The 20538-nt window shown below is 31.4% G+C and overlaps 3 long non-coding RNA genes across 29 annotated transcripts in view; 1 reads left to right on the forward strand and 2 right to left on the reverse strand.

Annotated features, from left to right (window-relative positions):
- The window catches only part of LOC127070102 (uncharacterized), a 162445-nt gene that overhangs the window by 46731 nt on the left and 95176 nt on the right, over positions 1-20538 (forward strand). Inside the window, exons 2-6 of the long non-coding RNA XR_007784067.1 lie at positions 13172-14333; positions 14584-14905; positions 14995-15169; positions 15253-15436; positions 15514-15763. This is a non-coding gene — a long non-coding RNA (uncharacterized LOC127070102). The remainder of the gene's footprint in view (positions 1-13171; positions 14334-14583; positions 14906-14994; positions 15170-15252; positions 15437-15513; positions 15764-20538) is intronic.
- The window catches only part of LOC127070103 (uncharacterized), a 155141-nt gene that overhangs the window by 33259 nt on the left and 101344 nt on the right, over positions 1-20538 (reverse strand). The window lies entirely within an intron of this gene.
- On the reverse strand, positions 1098-10720 carry LOC127070097 (uncharacterized). Of its 3 annotated transcripts, none has more exons than XR_007784055.1 (8): positions 10702-10720; positions 8347-8453; positions 7702-7991; positions 7389-7560; positions 7121-7303; positions 6838-7041; positions 3491-3567; positions 1098-2949 (listed from the first exon to the last, which is right to left on the reverse strand). It is a non-coding gene; the product is annotated as an uncharacterized LOC127070097 (long non-coding RNA). The 3 variants fall into 3 exon arrangements; XR_007784053.1 differs by having other exon boundaries at positions 3735-7041; XR_007784054.1 differs by lacking the exons at positions 1098-2949; positions 10702-10720 and adding an exon at positions 9572-9590 and having other exon boundaries at positions 2982-3567; positions 3735-7041.

A 20538-nucleotide genomic window follows, 5' to 3' on the forward strand; every position in this document is an offset into this window, starting at 1 on the left:
ATCAGTTAGTTGAATAACGATAAATAAAAAAAAGTATGATAGATCTCTATTACATTAGGCACTCTATTATATCAGTATTATATTATATCTGTGCTTATCGAGAAATTAAATCATTCGGATAATTTATTCGCAAAATACAAATATTATTTTACTAGAAATACAATAAAATCACTGCTACACTCGGTTATACGTAATAAATAATAAATGATTGCAGAAATATAATTTTTTCATAAGAACTAACTAGTTTAGGGCATAACATACGCCATATAGCGCAATACAATATACGCAACCTTGTATATAGTGCATAATTAGCTCATTCTTTTGTTCTTCGCTCGGAAATAAATTTTCAGAAAAATCTACTCGCTCGTATGAAAGAATTGAATCAGTTACGTGGTGCATTGCTTTGCAAAAGACTTAACTGGCTAGTTAAATGATGCAGTTAAATAATAATAATAAAGTAATTGAATTATATAGCTTATCGTATTATTCAATTGTCTAGTCGCTTTGTTGAGAGGAAAACAAATTAGAAAATTCCTTTTCTTTTTCTTTTTTTTTTTTTTAAAATGAGACAACAGGTCTGCGTACACACGCACACAAGACCGCGCACTCATTCCCGGCCACTTGACTGGCGCAGATAAGCGCGCACCACATCACACGCAGATGGAGAGAGATAACGAAGGTTTAAAACGACGGTACTCGACGATAAGTAAGGGAGAAAATAATAGGTATATTCGCTATCATTAAATCCCTATTGAAACGTATCAACAGGGTAATTCGCGCTACGCAGCAAATTACTTCGTCCAAATCGCAATATTGTTTATATCAGTACATAGCCATGTACTTATTTACAATTTTTTGTTCTTGGATGATAGTGATAATTGTTCCTTGTCACGTAATAATTGTTCCACACGATCGAATCGATAAAGGAAGTACGAAAATTTACATAAAGACAAAATAGAAAGCGAAGGATTTATGCTTCATTGTGTACTATGCACCTCTCGGCAACTACCCAAAATATCTTGAATAAATTTAAATCTTGTAAAGAATAATAATGCTTTACTTTCAAGGAATAAAGAGGGTAGAAATGATATAAAGTGTTAAACCGATATTTCCTTTTATTCGCAAGACTTAGTTTCCGATGCGATGTTACCACACACATTGCGAAAAGTTGATGTTCCTTACATACACATCGAAAAGAGTCGAGCGCAGAATTCAAGAAATCATTACAGAAAAATATTAATGGCTACAATGTACATCTATTCCTAGCTTAATTACGTTTACTCATAGAGAGAGATACAAATATTTTCGTTAGTTCATTACATTTTTTTTACAATTACCTTAAAGAAAAACTTATATAATATATTTTCTTATATACACCTACGTGAATGTAACTTTCATTCTTTGCGGGTGGCAGCGAGAGAGCTTCGATGTTTATTCGTCGGAGTACAAAGGAAAACTAATTCGGTAACCGACCAAACTAATCATTTATTGACTTTACATGTTGCCAACAACGGCCATTTCAAAATTCGAGTCCAACAGAGAATAAATAAAAATTATCTGATATTCCGTCGGTGTTTCGTGGCGTGTAATGTTTAACGGAATCTACTACTGCTTAAATAATGGATAGTTTAACTCGTCGTACATTTATATCGTTTAAATGAGTTTAAAATTATCAAAAGTATTAAGTTTGAAGTTTTCACCTTTAAAAAGTGAGGGTAACCGTCAAAGTCATTCCAATGTTCGTTTTTATTGACATTACACGCAGCGATGAAACTCAGATGCAACTATTCCAATATGAAAATCATAAATTATTTAAATTTTAGCTGAAAATTATTTTATGTTATTCGCACGTTACGATCTTCGTAATGTTTAAGCGAATATACTATCGTTTAAATATTACGATTATGAAAATAATTCATTTGTCGATTCTATTATATCTAAAACATTAACTTGAAATATTATAATTATTACTATAATAATAATAATATTCAGTTTATCAAAAATCAAGCAAAAGCATATCAATTCTTCGTTCTTTCGGTAAAAAGATGAAAAGCACAGAATGATTTCTATTTTGATATTATTCCGTATTTACCTTTTATACTCGGCGTCCTTTCGAACGTTTGGTAGCAGCAACAGGGCGGTATTAACGTCGCACAAACGTGGTATATAGTGTAACATATTACATAGTCTCACTTTGGTACACCAAGGAATATATGTAGTGGTATTTGTTTTATCTGAATTTATATAGATCGAGGAACAAATTTCTTGCAAAAGAAATCAAAATTCTATGAAAACAAATGATTCTGATCTTAATTCTTATTTTCAAAATGAGACAACATGTGTCCGTTCACACGCAGATAGAAAGACACACGTATTCCCGTCCACATGTCAGTGCACAAAAGCGTACACAAGAGCACACGTGCATGGAGAGAGGCAATAACAAATCTTTTAATCCGAGAGTAATTAACGATACGTACATGCATTTTCAGTAAGACCCAATCAAAACTTACTAACAAGAGAGTTGGGATTACACAGCAAATTAATTCGTTCAAATTTCGATATTACTAAAAAACGTACACTAAGTATTATAAATATTTTTCTAGTACATATCGTGAATACTATATGAAGAATAATTTGAAACACTGACCTCAAAATTTCTTCTATTGGGATATTCTACTCAATTTAAATTGATGAAATAACTATGACGTAAACATGGCCTTAACATTTCTCGTATAATTTAAAAATATTCTCGGGCTAGTATTGTTATCTGGAAAAGCGGTGAGTCTTTATATCGTTCTCGTAGGTTTACTTATGATAGATGATAAACTTTCAGTTCCATCTTAATTTCACTTTGATTATGTTCCACATGGAACGTCTGACAATCCTTCAACGGTCCTTTCGACTTGAATCGATTATACCCTCTAGCTAAAACTCCCCATCCATGGATTCCTTGAAAAAGATGTATTCATGAAAAAGGCCTAATCGTACCACTATTCGAACGAATAATGTTACGTCGAATTAAAAGGGATTGGTCGAGAAATTCGTTTCCTCCGAACACATATCCTTTTCGGCCGATTAACAAAAAATTTTAATCCACCTACGTAAAGCGCATTCAAATGAAATACGTAGAGAAAAAGACGATGTAACGGAAAAAAAATGAATATGGAGAAAGATTCTCTCTGAATTCATATCTCTTATTATTGCGTAATACAGGAAAAGAAATGATAGTTTCAAGAGATAAACAAAGGAGAAATTAATTCTTAATGATAGTCATTTTTAAGTAGATAAATAAAAAAAATTGATTGTCAATAGTCAATATTCTTTAATTAATTTCAAATTATAAGCTGTGAAGGAAAAAGAAAAAAAAAAGTAATATGGCGAATTAAAAGATATTGTTCCTTAATAAAAGAGAAGCTCAATACTCCTTAATTAATTTCATTTTCGACCTTTCCGTTCGTGTGAGCAATTAATGTGCGTAAAACGTAATAACCATAACTGCCATGAACCCTTTCGGACGTTAGCTCTCAGCAAATCGATGGTACTTTATCGAACAAACGTAGTTCACATCTGAAAATATATATCATAATTTTAAAAGCACATAATGTATTATAGAGATGCTTGGTTTATATGAATTCGTAGATATTAAAGAACATATTTTGTTATAAACAGACCAAAATTTTATCCTTTATAATTTTCTACGAAATCTATGATAAGTTTTGAAGAAAATTTTTTACATTTGCATCTCTTTCATCGATGAGATCTCTTGTTTTTTTGATAGATGATATAACTATCACTTCTATCGTTTTCTTCCAGATTAATATTTATTTTTTCTAACGTGGCTGTATAAACGCCTATTTGAAATTCTTATTCACCGCTTATATCTTATATCATGAGACGTGTGCGTATTTGGACATCTAGCCGATCTTCTAATAAAAAAAAAAAAACAGATATGGAGATAATTGCATTTTACGAAATCACGGAATGATACATAATAATACATAATACTTTCCTAGTTTTCTGACTAATTATTCGAGGGATCTATTTATACTACTCGAAGCTTCAGTACGAACTGATTTCAGCTTTGAAAATCTCTTTCTCCAGTTTTACGATCGCTTGTTTACTTCATCGAATTTCGCTATATATACAACTTCTTGTTATTATTCTCCTTCAGTGAAACAGAGAAGGGCTCATATTGTCGTGAAAACACAACCCACGTTCTCTTTCGTAAGATCGACTGATATTCTTTTCATGTAACTTAGTAATTGAACGATCTTTTGATTTCTTTTATTGTGTCATTACAATAGAAAACTTCAGAAAAATATGTATTTCTCAAAAAGTTGCGGTGGAAACAGTGGTTCTTCAATATACATTAAATTCTTTGCAATATATCATTAAATAATTCTGAGGTTCTCTCGAAGAAGAAAAAGGAAAGAAAGTAATATTACGATAAAAAAATAAATGTGAGACAGGATTTTATTCGAAGCAATATATTTTATTACTATTGCGTAATAAAGAAAAGGATGTCTTTGTTAACTTAAGCAATAGGTATGTGTTTACAAGAAGGAAAGGTAATATTGGATGCAATGTTTTCAAAGAATACCAAAGAAGATATACCTTCCAACGAAGAAATATTTTACAAGAGAAGATTTCACAAAAGGAATTTCGTAATACGAAAATAGTAGTATCGTCCATATCCAATAGTAATGGAACACTATTTTTAAATATAACTTGGATTTACGAAAGAGGAAACAAGAATTTTCGTACGTGAGTTAATTTAAATACTTTCATAGCAATTAATTCGATATAACGTTAATAATTGAAATAATCATTAATAATAATGCATTATATCATAATGTAAGTAATAAGAATTACAGTTTAAGGTGACATTTTCAAATTAGAAAACCAAACTTTCTGGATTTTAATTCTCTAATTAGAACGCAAAAGATGAGAAATTTCCCCTCTACTGTAATTATGTAGTAACAGTAATATATAATATATGTACACGCAAAATAATCTCATGAATCTGGAAATCTTCCAATGAAATTGACAATTATTCTGATCTTCTTTAACTGAAATAATCATAAAACTGTAATTATTTATAATATAATTAATTATTACAATAATGATTATTGTATACTTATGAAAAAGAAGTACGTTCACAGCGGTCTGGATGCTTATCTAATATGCTTAAAGAGAGCGATAAGAAGGATGTGTTTGTAATAGTACATGAGTATGCCTCGTACGATATAGTGATATTTGATGAAGTAAACAAATATTCATAAAACTGGGGAAAGAGATTTTCAAAGTTGAGCTCACTTCGTATTGAAACTTCGAGTAGTATAAATAGATCCCTCGACTAATTAGTCAGGAAACCAGGAAAGTATTATATTATTGTTATGCATCATTCCGTGATGTCGTAATATACAATTTGAGACTACCAATCCGTTTACTTATTTACTTCTTTTTCATTAAGGGAATCGCAAAATTTCCAAACACGAGTGAGTTTCGTGCTGTAAGTAATACCGAAGAGGAATTCCAGGTAGACATTTACGTATTGATCGGATTTTAACGATCTGCGCGTACGCAATACCTTCTCTCATAGCTACTGTCCAGCCTTATCATATTAAACGATTTATTATTACCTCCATCCGTGCACGTACGCGTTTACGTACGCGAGTCAAGGGGGCGGGAATGAGTGCGCGTGTCAACGTACACTTGCTCCCTTATTTTGAAAAGAAGAAAGGTATTTCTTCATTAGTCTTCCTTTCATCAAACAAAGCAGACAATTCCATAAAACGACTAGCGGAATAATTCAATTATCCATTTAGCTGAACGATTTAATTCCCTGATTAAGTCTTCTGCAGATCGATGTAGTAGGAAGAATGGATTCTTCCATATGAACGAATACATTTTTTTAGAAAATTACCTCCTATTGGAGAATGCAAAATAATAACCCCGTTATAATTCTAGTTATCTTAAATTTCCTATATTATGTTCCAAATCAATTGATGTCTAAGAATATAGTCCATAACTCTGCACAATATGTAACTGTATTGTCAAACAATGAATCTACATAGGTAATTAAATGGTACAGCTAAACTTCAATTATCTGCTTGGTCTGATGAAAGAAAAGCAAATGAAAGGATTATTTCCTTATATTCAACATAAGCCAGCAGTTAGACGCACCCACGAACACAGAACAGCATACTCCATCCCGGCCACTCGACTGACGCAGATAGATGCGCACGCAGATGAAGAGAGTTAATAACGAAAGATTTAAAAGGAAGGTACTTAATGATAAGTAACGGAGAACGTATCACGGACATTCATTGTTACTAAATCCTTTTCAGAACGAATTAAATGGGCAATTCGCGCTACTGACCAAATTACTTCGTCCAATTTCAAAATTTATGGAAAACGCTAATTAAATATTACGAATATTTTTTAAATAGATGTGAATATCATGACAAACAAATTGGAATATAAAATTCAACGTTTCTCTCGTTTTAATTATATCGGATGATTACTTAATTTAAATCAATGGAATAACGATGACGTGAACGTGGACTTCCTATTTCACGTTTAATTTAAAAGTATTCCACTGCTAGTCATTATTTCCAAAAACGGTGAATCTTTTGGTTATTCCTGTCTGCTAAATTATTCTGTATTATATACATCCCGCAGTTTCATGTCAAGTCCCCTTTGATTCTTGCCTCATGGGAAACTTCGGAGGACCTTTCAATAAATCTTTCCGAGTTCAATCGAATATACGCTCCAGCTAAAGCCGCTCACGTTTGGATCCTTTGAAAAATGTAAATCTCTCCCATTTCCTCTTACCGCTGTTCCAAGCTTCATAAAACAGCGCCATATTGGTCTTTCCAAGCTTCGTCGTCAAGCACAAATGTTTTTTCTTCTTTTTCCTCTTCTTAAGTATTCTCAATCAGATAACGCATACATGAACAATAGCTAACGATGTTTCTTCCTTGGTTAGAATTTCCAACTGCTTTTTAAACCACTCTTCTGCATTCACGATCCAATGCGCTGTATTATAACAGATGAAATTAACATAGAAAATTGGATAAGATACGTGACGAGTTACTTATATCTGATCTCTTCGTACCTCGTTTATTTAAATTCAATATTGAAGTCGATGGTTGTTATAGTATTGTTCTAGCAATAGTAACATGTTGCTTTCATACACCAGATAATTAGCTTCCTCTCTCACCAACTTGGGTTTCAGATTATTGGCAAGATTTGTAATAAACTCGTAAGCAGCATCAGCTTCCTCCGCCGTTTTTACCATCTGACACATTAAATGACGAATAACAAGTAACGCACAATTCTATAAAAAAAAATAGAGGAAATTTTGTTCATTTATTATTATTTACCTCCTCTCCTACATCAAGCATTTTGTTTCCTATATCGAATATTCTTTATTACAGCAGTTGAAAATTATACGGATTCTTGATTTATATTGAAATAATACCTTTAAAATTGCTTAAGGTAAGAGACCTAATAACCCACTCATCGATAGAAATACTCTCGTCGCCATGATAAAATCTGTGTAAAAATTCAATAAATTTTCATAAAATGTACCTATGATATAGAATTTATATTCCATATTACACTTTAGAATAAAATATCTATATCTTATCTCTAAAATATCTTAATATTTGATAAACACAGCACTGATTGATTTACCATTTAAACATAAGACTGAAGAGAAAAACGTTTTCCTTTCCTAATCTGGTTGACGGTCGGATATTTGTCTTATCCAAATAGGACATATCGTCTGATGTAAGGAAAAACAAGAAGTACCGATGTACGTGTGTTTCATTTCAGATGTCGAATGTTTAATTATCACGTTGAACGTAGAAATCCATGTATCTTCTTTGAACGTAATTATAATTCAGATATCGGTCAACTAGGCTCCTCTGCAATAATTCTGGGCTCTTGGAACTGCTTTCATCTTCGTTTAGTCTTGTATATCTCTGAAATAAATTAAAATTCTTAGATTGGTGAAGACTTAGGGTAGACGTTCAATTGTTCATTGAAATTGTCCAGTCATCAAAGGTAAATCGGGCCACGCCATTTTTTGCGATATAAAGTACATCCTACGAGAAACAAGAAAATAATAATTAGGATGTTATTGATCATAAAAATCAGTTTCATTTTCGTAATATAGTATTGAAATTTTATAATAAATTACTAACGAATACAGATAAATTTACTTTATATCGACAAGGAACAAAAGACAAGAAAGAAGGAAGAAATTCTACCGTTTGAATTGCTTGTCAGTTAGAATTTGCGACGTATGAAGTATATACGTGATAATTAAGCACTTACTTACGTATTACTCGTTCAACAATTATCGAAAGGATGACTTCTGCAAGCGAGTTCCCTTCGCAAATCGCCATGTTAGATGACTGAGGTAATTTCTGAAGCCATGCGCGCTGGAAAGGGTTATTACATTCTATGCAGATAATCAATACCACGTATTACCTGATAGAAAGAGCCGAAAAGACGCGGTACGGGAGGAAATAAATTTTACAATGTACTCCCATTAATTGGAAAATAATTTTTTTTTTACCTTCCATTCCTTTCTCTATTTTAACGCTTTTTTCTTTAAAATTTACATATAGAAATTATATAAATAATTTTGCTAATCGGCTATTAATTTTTTCCCGCTTCTATCGTTAAAAATATTCATCTATAAGTATTAATTTGCAGCAAGAAATATTCCTTAAAATTTGTTTCGTAATATTACGTTCTATTCTCTTTGTATTAATTAAGTTAACAAGCTTCTTTCTTTTTTTATTACATAGTGATAATGAATATGTATTACATTAAATCATTCGTATTATTTATTTTCCTTTTCGCGTAATCCATTTGAATGCGTTTTACGCCGGACAATTACAAATTCCATTCCAGCCGTCGAAAGAACCGGAAATTATAGTAGTGGGGGAAACGGATTTGTCGACCAATCTCTTTTAATTCGCCTTACTACTGCCCTCTCCAATTAATTACCATAAGAAATAATCCACCATATAGCATAATTACATATTGCAATGATTGCTTTTGTTTTGATTAATTCATCGCACTCTACCAAGGGATAATATTAAATGAAAAGGAATAAATTTTTCGTTGTCATTTTTTCATAATAAAAATATCTTGTGAACATTATTGCCGACATTTTTAATTACCACCTGACTAACTTTGGCCAAAAATGTTATTTATGCAAACAATTCTTTCTTCCAATTTCTTTTTTCATAATAAAAATTGTATAATCGGCGAAATGATCGTTATGAGAATTATCTAATCGTCTTTTGAAACTTTCAGTTTGTCCTTAAAATTCATCCAAAGTGACGTGCTGTTTTATGTTATAGGTCGAATTTGAAAAAATGAGAAAAAGAAACGTTTCGTTCGATTTATATTGTATTAGTTAAGTTTATCCACGTTTTTCAAAATTTTTTTAATGTTTCTAGGGAATAACAAAAATCATCATGCTGAAAACAATAGCAAGGCACTTCCTTTTGAAATAAAGACGGTGACTCTAACTTATCCGTAATACCTTGTATAACGTGTTCGTCAGATGTTCGATATTAAACAGAAAGAAAAATAGGAAGACAAAACTTATAATGGTCACGACGAAGAACTTTCTCGAAATCGAAATAGTTCTGTTTCACTATGCTACTCTCGAATGGTGGTACGAGGCTAGGGAATATACTCCTTTGAAAGGATCAGAAGGTAAGCGGCTTCGGTCAGAGGGTATAATCGATTGAGTCCGGAAAGGTCCTTCGAAGGGACATCCAATGGTTCGTGCGGATCGTGGGTCAAAGTGAAATTTTTACTTTAATGAGGGTATATTCCTTTGTAAGAAAGAAGATTTCTCCGCGGAATGTTTTTTGATTACATCTTGTTCCACCCTCAAAAGAATTCAAAGCAGTCGAAAAGGGAAAATGGAGATCAATCCTAACGTTAACAGTGTTCTTGGATATCGAACTAATGTTAATTTGGATAGCATTTAGTTAGAAAGTTATATATACCGTAATAATATTTATTTCAATGCCATGAGTGAGATTAGGAACGGCAAAGAAAATATTAAGGCGATTAACATTATTCCAAAAAAGATTTGCGAATCCATGTCGAAGATGAAGAAGAAGAAAAAGGTGATACAGGGGATGAAGAAGTGGAAGGTGATTGTAAATATTATGTTCACGTTTAAAAATACCGAAATGAATTTAAGATAGGTTTAACTTTTGGAATGATTAAACCTGTAGATGTACAAAAGATTTATCGATTTGTTCCAAGTTTACGTCACCTTGTCATGGTTACTCCATCAAATTAAATTAAGTAATCATTCGATTAAATTGAAAGTAGATGAAATGTTGAATTAATTTTCTTAATTGTTTGTCCTAACATTCGTATCGTGTACTGAGAAAATATTCATAATATTTCATTTACATTCGATTAAATTGAAAGTAGAAGAAATGTTGAATGAATTTTCTTAATTGTTTGTCATAACATTCGCATCGTGTACTTAAAAAATATTCAGAATATTAATTTACGTTTTAGAGTAATATTGTAATATCAACAAATTTATTTACTGCGTAGCCAGAATTCTCTTGTTAATACGTTTTAATAGGCAATTGATGAAAATGCATTTGCGTATTACAATTTCCCATATGTATCGTCGCGTACCTTCGAATTAAACGATTCGTTATTATTTCTCTCCATCCGTGAGTGCTCTTATGCGCGCTTGAATATGCCAGTTCAAGTGGAAGAAATGAGTGCTCGCTCCTTTGAGCGTATATTTCCAGTCTGATTTTGTAGATAGGAAAAATATTTTTTCATTTGTTTTCCCCTTATCAAACCATACAGACAATTGGACGATACGACTGGCTGTATAACTCAATTAGATTTTAAATCCATTATCTAATTACCTGCACATTTAATTAAGTCTTCTGCAGATCGATGTACCACGCCTGTTTCAGTTCTTTCATTCGAACGACTGCATTTTCCTAAAAATTTACCTCTTATTGGAAAACTTAAATGAATGATCCAATCGTACTTCTTCTTATCAAATACTTGATATATTATGTTCTAAACTAGTTAGTTCCTATGGAAATATTATATTTCTGCAGTCGTTTATTTCTTTTTACGTGTAACTGAGTATAGCAGTGATTTATCATATCTTTCGTAACATAATATATGAATTTTCCGAATTTATCATCGGAATGATTTAACTTCTCAATGAGCGGACAGATAACACTGACGTAATACTTGGTTAGTCATTACTTATCGACATAGTAGAAATCTATTATAATTTGTTCAAGCTATCGTTATTCGATCAACCATCCGACTTAAAGCATATCATAAAAGTGTTGTAAGAAGATAGCTTTTCCATAAGATTATCTTCCATTTTGAATATAATCTTCCGAGTTTTATTTTCTATGGAATGCCAACGTCCTGTTCTCGAAAAAAGAATAAATGTGGATTAGTAAATAGCAAAATAATTCGATTCTTACAAAGTAAAATGATCGAAATTTATTAGTATAAAGAGTGATCGATAGGGGAAATCAAATGGAATAAAAGATATAAAAAAAAATGTTGTGCATGGAAAAAAAAAGAACACAGTATACGGAATATTGAATAAATAGAAGTATGATTTGATAATTTTTATAATTCTCCAACAGGGAGTAAATTTTTATGAAAATGTAGACGTTCCTATATAAGAACTGAATCAGTTACGTGGTACATCGCTCTGGAAAATACCTAACAGGTTAATTAAGTCATGCATCTAAGTAGATAACTAAATTACACAGGTTATCGTATTATCGAAATGTATGCTTGGTTTGATTAGAGGAAAACAAATGAAAAAATACCTGGCATATTTTCAAGATACGCGAGAAGTTATACGCACACGCGCCCATAGAATCGCACAATCATCCCGTCCATTTGAATAAGCTCACGCATGCGCAAAAGTACGCACCCAGATGGAGAGAGATAATAATAACACGAATATAATAATAATAACACGTTCAATATGAAGGTACTTGACGATATATATAGGGGAAAATATTACGCACCTGCAGATCATTATACCTCGAATGAATCATTAAAACGAGAATGCGAGATAAGCAGCAAATTAGTTGGTCGAAATCCCTATATTATTGAACACGTACATTAAATATTATAAACATTATTTAAGTGAATATCGTGAATATCATGATAACCAATTTGGAAGATTGAACTAAAGAATTCTCCTCTTTTCAATTATATTAAGTAATTATTTGAACTGACTATGACAATCACTTTAATAATTAGTTTAACAAATGGTTTAAATAATTATTTAAGCCGGTATAACGTTGATATGATGACGCAAACGTACACTGAATATTCGACGTATAATTTAAAAGAGTTCCCTTGCTAACATTAATATCCCGAAAAACGGTGAATTTTTTAATCGTACATGCAGAATTAATCATTTTCAAAGATAAACCTTGCTGAATACCATTTCAATTCCATTTTAATCCAGATTCCGTTTGCAACAGCGAACTGTTCTTTGACAAATATCACTCAACACATTCGATTACATCCTCTAAATAAAGCCTTTTTTTAAATTCTTAAAGTTTGGATCCTTTCAATTAGATATATTCCTTTTCCTCCTATAACCCTTCGAATGTAGCTTTATAAAACAATGCCATATTAACCTCGTCAAGGATTTTTGTCACTGCCTTTATAAATGTTTTGTTTTCTTGCTGGTTAATTTCGATCATGTAATGAAGATGGTGTGGAAATCAATACTACGGTTCACGTAAAGACTAGGACGATGTTTGAACAGGAAGCGTGCTGGGTTTGAAAAAAGCCTTCTTTCCAAACCCAGCACGTCGATTGATAATATGACAAGGAAGCTCTAAAACGTTTTGGAAACTATTGATGACTTTAGATAATAGAATACTGCCGATCGATACTATGTATTTCATTATCCAAACATAAGATATATGGATATACATTTTCTTTTCTTCCTTTTTTTATATTCGAGTTAAAATATAAGGCGTCATATCACTGGCTAAGAACTGTAACAAAAAAGTAAAAATGTTAATGCACAACGCTTCCGATGATAACATCCGACAACTTCAAAATTTAAATGATTGGCACTCCATGACAGGTGAAGAATTTGAAACGATCATAATGAAATATATAATGGATCATAACGAAAAAGCAAATACTTCTCATGCTGAGAAATTCACCAATGATATTATTTTTAATATGACCAAAAGAAATAGGGAAAACAATATTTTTTGCATGAGAAACATTTTTGGTCGATTTTGACAGATAGCAATCAAAAAATGTATAATTACGTTCACAAGATATTTTTATTATGAGATAATATCAACAAGAAAACTAATTTTTTTTTTTTAATCAGTATTAATCTTTTGTAGGGAGCGATCGATAAAGTTGAAGCAAAAGACCATGTTGAAATACGCAGATATACAAAGTCGATTATACCATATGATAATTAAGAAGGGAAAAATATTCGTCGAGAAATCAATTTCCCCTTAATCCATGTCCCATTAGGCTCTTTCGGCTCGTTAGATCGCGTAATAGGAAATTTTAATCGACTTACGTAAGTCGTGTTTAAATGAAATACGTAGGAAAAAGGTAATATCACGAAAAAAAAAATTGTCTTCCCTGAATACAATCTTCATTACAACGTCATAAAAAAAGAGAAATGTGTAAAAAAAGACAGTGTTAACTTAAGTAATAGAAGAAGAATAGAAAATAATATTACGAAAAAAATTGTCAAACAATATTTTTTACTCAAAATTAATTTTTATTGATATATACTTTTAACCTCAAGAACAGGAAGAAATTTTCAAAATTCTTTAGTTCACTTCTAATTTCAGACTGTAAAAAGTAGGAACGAAAGAAGAACATAGAAAAAAAGAATAATTATTCATCGAATCAATAAATATCAATAGAGAAATTCATTTCCTCAGAGCTTATGACCTTTTCGGTTCTTTCAATCGTATGATAGGAAATATTGATTAACCTACATAAAACCCTGTGCAGAGGGTTCCCTCATGGTCGTTAGGTAAACTACCCAAAGCGATTTGTGGGGTATGAATTGCCTGTAAGAATATGGCGATAAAGCTGTGCGTCATTCCTTCGGAATTTGTCGAACTAGAAATACGTGAGCGAGTGTCGTACAAGAAATATTTGTTACGTGTGTACTTCATACGTTCCAAAGGGTAGTTTTACAAGGAGTTCAAGCGGTGGAAACAATTTCTTCGTTTTCACTAGTCTTGTGTTTCTGTTATCAATGTAAGGTGAATTTATCTGTAGGCATTAGTATGTAATTTATTATAAAATTTCAATTATATATTATGGAAATAAAACTGATTCTCGTGATCAATACCATCTTAATTATTGTTTGTTGCTTTTCGGAAAAGATACTTTACATCACTTAAAATGGCGTAATCCGATTTGCCTTCGATAACTATACATGCATACTATTAGATGAACAATTGAATGTCTATCGTAAGTCTGAACTAATCTACGAATTTTAAATTGTTTCAGAGATATACTAAAGGAAACGAAGGCGGAAGCAGGAAAAGTTCCAATAGCTTGCAAGTATTACAAAGGCCCGAGTTGAGGGATATTTGAATTATAATTCCAAACAAGATATACGAAATTTCACTACCTCGTGTTAATGAAGTATTCTATATCCGAAGTGAAACATATTTACTTTGGCCTGTTCTTCCTTATATCCGGCGATAACTCCTACATGGATAGTACAAATGCAATCAATCAGATTATGATATGAAAACGTTTTTCTGTTTCTTCTTATATTTCAGTGGAAAATCAGTCAATGGTTTGTTTATCGAATTTTAGAGATAAGGTACAAGTTTGTTGTTCTTAAATGTACTGTCGAATATAAAATCTGTATCATAGGGATGTTTTATAATAATTTATTGAATTTTTACGCAGATTTTATGATAGCGACGAGAATATTTCTATTAATGAGTTGGACATTAAGTCTCTTAACTCTAGCTGGCATATATGTATTATATTAATGTGTATAATTCAAGAACCCATATATTTTTCACCTTTGTAAAGAAGAATATTTGATATGGGAAGCAAGATGTTCGATGAAAGAGAGGAGGTGAATAATAATATATGAATAAAAATTTCAATATTTTTTCATAGAATTTTGCGTTACATGTCATTCGTCATTTAATGTGTCAGATCGTAAAAGGGGCGGAGGTAGCTGACGCTGCTCACGAATTTATTAAAAAACTTGTAAACGATATGGAACTCAAGTTGATGAGAGAGGCACCATATTATCCGACGTATAGAAGTAAACATGTTGCTACTGGTAGAGCATTACTCTAGCAACCATCGACATCAATATTGAATTTTAATAAACGAGGTACGAAGAGATCAGATATAATTAACTTGTCATGTATCTTATCCAATTTTCTATATTAATTTCATCTTTTATAATAGAGTGCATTGGATCGTGTAATTAGAAGAGCGGTTCAAGATGCAGATAGAATTTTAACCAAGGAAGGAACATCGTTAGCGATAGTTCATGTATGCATTATGTGATTGGGAATACCTAGGAAGAGGAAAAAGAAGAAAAAACATTTGTGCTTTACGACGAAGTTTGGAAAGACCATTAGGGCGTTAGTTTAAAAAGCGTCGGAAGGTAGTACGAGGAAATGGGAGGGATTTACTTCTTCCAAAGGATCCAAACGTAAGCGGCTTTAGTTGGAGGGTATACGCGATTGTACGTAGAATGATTTTTTAAGGGATCGTACGATGTTCCATGCGGGTCATGGATCGAAGGGGAATGGAAATGAAACTGAGGGAGGTTTATCATACAAAATAATTTAACATACAGGGACGATTAAAAGATTCAAAATTTTTGGAAATAATAACGATAGCAGGAGTATACTTTTAAATTATACGTGAAATAAAAAGTCCACGTTCGCATCATCGTTATTCCATCGATATAAATTAAGTAACAGTTCGCTATAATTAAAAAAGGAGAAATGTTGAATCCCATGTTTCAAATTGTTTGTCATCATATTCACGACATGTAGTTAAAAAATATTCGTAATATTTTATTAGCGTTTTTCATAAATATTATATATATACACACGGTGAGATGAACGTACCCTGAATATTTAACGCAAAATTTAAGTCTCCCGAGCTAACAGCACAATTTCAATAGGAAACTTCAGTGAAACACGGATTTCCCAAACAGTAGCAGTGCAAACACTCGATCCGCCCAAATCACTCTCTAACTGTGTGGTTCTCTCGAAGAGGAAATACGTGAAACAGAGGATGGTGAGATGAGGAAATAAAGAAATATGACAAGAGATTTTCTCCGAATACATTTTTTCTATTATCGTGCAATAATGGAAATGAATTCTAGGATAACTTAAACAATATATATTTGTTTACGAGATAAGAAGGTGATATTTGAAGAAAATGTATTTAAGGAATATTGAAGTAGATGTAACTTCCGACGAAAAAATGTTTTAACAACCAAATATTTTATAATAAGAATTATATAGTATGAAAATTGTAATACCCGTAATATGAAATAATATTAGAACACTATTTTTAAGTATGACTTAAACTTACGAAAGAAGAAACATTACATATTTCGTATATGATATTACCATTACTTTCTAGAAATTAACGTTGATAATTACAATAATTATTATTTTTGATGTTATTATTAAAATAATTTGAAATTATTAATACAAAAATCATTAATAATAATTACTTATATTATATATAATTACAGTTTTACTTGCATATTGCAATTAAAAAAGAGAAAAGTAACTGTCAATTTCGTTAGAAGATTCCAAGTTTTATGAAATAATTTTTCAAGTGCATGAAGGAAATAAAAATATAACTACATAGTTACAGGCGAGGGGAAATTATTCATCCCCAAACTAGAAAATTAATATCTAGGAATCTTGGTCTTCTAACGAGACGACGTGGGATTAACTAATCCAGGGGAAGTCATTCCTTCCGTGATTTTCGACCCAGTAATACGCAAGTGTGTGTCATACGCGAAATAATCCCTAGCTACCATACTTCCGAAAGAACAGCTTTACAAATAACAAAGACGGTTTAAACACCATTATCTCTAGTCATTCCATTATTCCATCAATCTTCTTCAAAATTTAGCAGTAGCTATTTGCATAAGATTTATTAGAAAATAACATTTCCATATTATAGAAATTACCGGATAATTACTCCAATTTGGGTTTAATACCATTTCGAATATTTGTGATAAATTCACTTGTAAATAAAAATACTTTCTTCGACTGTATAAAATCTTCGAAGATATTCAATAAATTATTATAAGGTATATAGATACGATATAGATTGTATAGTCCATATTACATTTTAGAATGAAAAATTTATCTTATGTCTAAAATATCTTACCATTCAATAAACACAGCATTGATTGATTTTCCATTTAAGCATAAATGTAAAAAGGAAAATGTTTCCATATATTAATCTCGTTGATGGTCTGGCTTGATTTGTACTATCCATATAGGACGTATAGTCGGATGTACGGAAGAACAGAAAGTGTCAATGAAAATGTGTTTCACTTTGGATGTGCAATGTTATATTATCTGGTGGAGCGTTGTTCTTCTTTGGAATTACAATTCAAATATAAGTCAATTCGGCTCCTTTGCAATACATCCAGGCTATTGGAACTGCTTTCGTCTTCCGTTGGTTTAGTATATCCCTGAAACATTATAAGATTCGTAGATTAGTTAAGAGTTACGGAAGTCGTTCAATTGTACATCTAATTGTACTGTCCTCAAAAATAAATTTTGTTTCATCCTTTTAAGCGATATAAAGTACCTTTTCCGAAATGCAACAAACAATTATTTAGATAGCATTGATCACGAAAATCAGTATCATTTCCATAATGTATACTTGAAATTTTATAATAAATCACAAACTCATGACTACTAACAAATTTACTTTACATTGATAGTATAAGCAAATGACCAGTAAGAATGAAGAAATTGTTTCCACCGCCTGAATTACTTGTATAACGGATCTCTTAAACGTATGAAGTATGCACGAACAAATATTTGTTGTACCACAATCGCTCGCGTATTACTAGTTCGACAATCACCCAAGGAATGACCTGCAGCTTCATCGCCGTCCTCCGAACGACGGTATTTATACCCCGCACAACGCTTTGGATTCTTAACCCAGCGAACACGATAGCGCCCTTTGCACAGGGTTATTACACTTGATGTAGATTAATCAATATACAGAAAGAACCAAGATGCTCATAAGTTACGAGGAAATGAATTTCTCTATTGATCTCTTTTAATTGGATGTATCATTATTCTTCTTCTTGCTCTTCTATGTTCTTCTGTCGTCTCTTTATTCCCATCCTTTTCTTTACAATTTGAAATTAGAAATTAATTAAAGAATTCTGAAAATTGGCAAATATGTTTCTTCTTGTTTTTGTCGTTAAAAATATTTATGAATGAGAATTAATTTGGTGCAAAGAATACTGTTTGACAATTTTTTTTTGGTATACTACTTTCTGTTCTTTTTCGATTACTTAATATAACAATCTCTTTTTTACACATCTGTCTTTTTTTAAAACGCATTAGTAAAGAATATGGATTAATACAAAATCATTCGTCACTTTTTTTCCCGAATATCATCTTTATCTCTTTTACGTATTTTATTTCGACACCATTTACGTAAGTCAATCAGAATTTCCTATTACGCGATTAAACGCAGCGGAAATGCTTCATTTCATATGGATTGTGGGGAAATGAATTTCTCTATGAATATAGATTTATCGACAGGTAGATTTATTGAATAGTCGACATAGAGACTTGAAATGAACCTGAGGATGGTATATTTTACTTATTATAATTATTATACTTATTAATATTATTATTATTATACTTATTATTATTGTATCTATTATTATATCAAAATATAAGTTATAAATGCTGTAGAAAGGCAGCATTTTCTTGAAATTTAGTTTCCTTCCAAATATAGTTTCTTAAATCCTGCTTTCTACGTAATGCCAACACATTTCGTCATGATAAATATGTATGAATGAATAATTACGTACCAAAAAAAATTTCCACAAAAATTTCCAAAGGAAGTTATGTAAAATTAAATTTTTACAAAGTAAAGTGACTGAAAGGAATGGGGAGAATCAAAAGAAGAAAAAAGAATCAAAAAGAGAAATGTATCTAAAAAAAATATCCCCTTTACTGTAGCAAGTATCCGAAAATATTGGGAACATTTGGATAGAATTACTAGGGATGATACCCTCCTTAATATACGAAAAATAATTAGTGGAAACAATGCTCGCTCCACCATTTAGAGAGCTTACTACCTATATGCGGTGGTTGAATAGCCGTTTATTCTGAATTGAACCCATATTCTCGTTCAAACAAGTTTCTTGGAGTTTCTGAAGAGAGATGGTTCAGAATGATATAAAAGCTCGCAGTCAGTCACGATAATGGAAATCATTTATATCATTTTAGAAAATATGCTCTCGGATAGATAAACGATATTTCAATTTTATATCGTTTAATGTTGACCCAAGAATTTATTTTCATAGGATTTTTTTCATTTACCATGTTTTAGAGAATCGCATAATTCTATATACATATATATGATCTATATTCGAGACGCTACATTACAGATCTTATTATATAATTTCGTGTTTAACACTAGGATATACCGTTTTATAAGATACAATAGAAAGTTGGATAGTTTTTGATTATTATTTTACACTACATTTCACACTGTGCAATTCTTCTTCGATATGTTATTGTATAATATCGAACAGAAAAGAAAATATAATTAGAGCTACCGGATTTATGGTATGTTTGTTTATACATTTTTACGATTTAATCGTATGATCGTATATAGAGCCGACCGCAGCTGTTGCCTCTTCCATGATGTTATATCGTGCTTGCTCTCCCTATTGACTCTAATACTACCTATTGACGAGTCTAACATGTGGGTTGATTTTCTTGGCTGATACTAGTTGAATTGCTGGCTTTAATGTCAGTCAATCAATTAGAATAGAGATACATGATTCAAGGAGAACGGGAGTACAAAGAGACAAATGGAGAATCTTCGAGAGATACGTATCGACAATCGAACCGTTATCGTATGTTTTCGTGAATAATCGTATTAGTTTTCTTTTTGTAATTATCATACTTTCCGCTTGCTTGAAGCGAAAGTCTGTTTCAGAGGGTTTGAAAGAGATTTGACGTATTTTTCTGATAGAAATAAAATCCTGAATATAAACTCAAATATTGTGATAAATAGTTAGGAATCTTAAAAAGTATATTAAAAGATTAATTGAACGTTTTTAATATCTTCGGATGATTTTGAAGTATGTTTAACAAAAATAAAATATCAAAGAGATCGAAATTTTTTAAGGATCACTTTTTTTCAATACCACCGTGTAAATCGTTTAATTCTAATAACTATGAA

This window comes from Vespula vulgaris, chromosome 17, assembly GCF_905475345.1.
Source record: "Vespula vulgaris chromosome 17, iyVesVulg1.1, whole genome shotgun sequence".
Classification (NCBI taxonomy): Eukaryota; Metazoa; Arthropoda; class Insecta; order Hymenoptera; family Vespidae; genus Vespula; species Vespula vulgaris.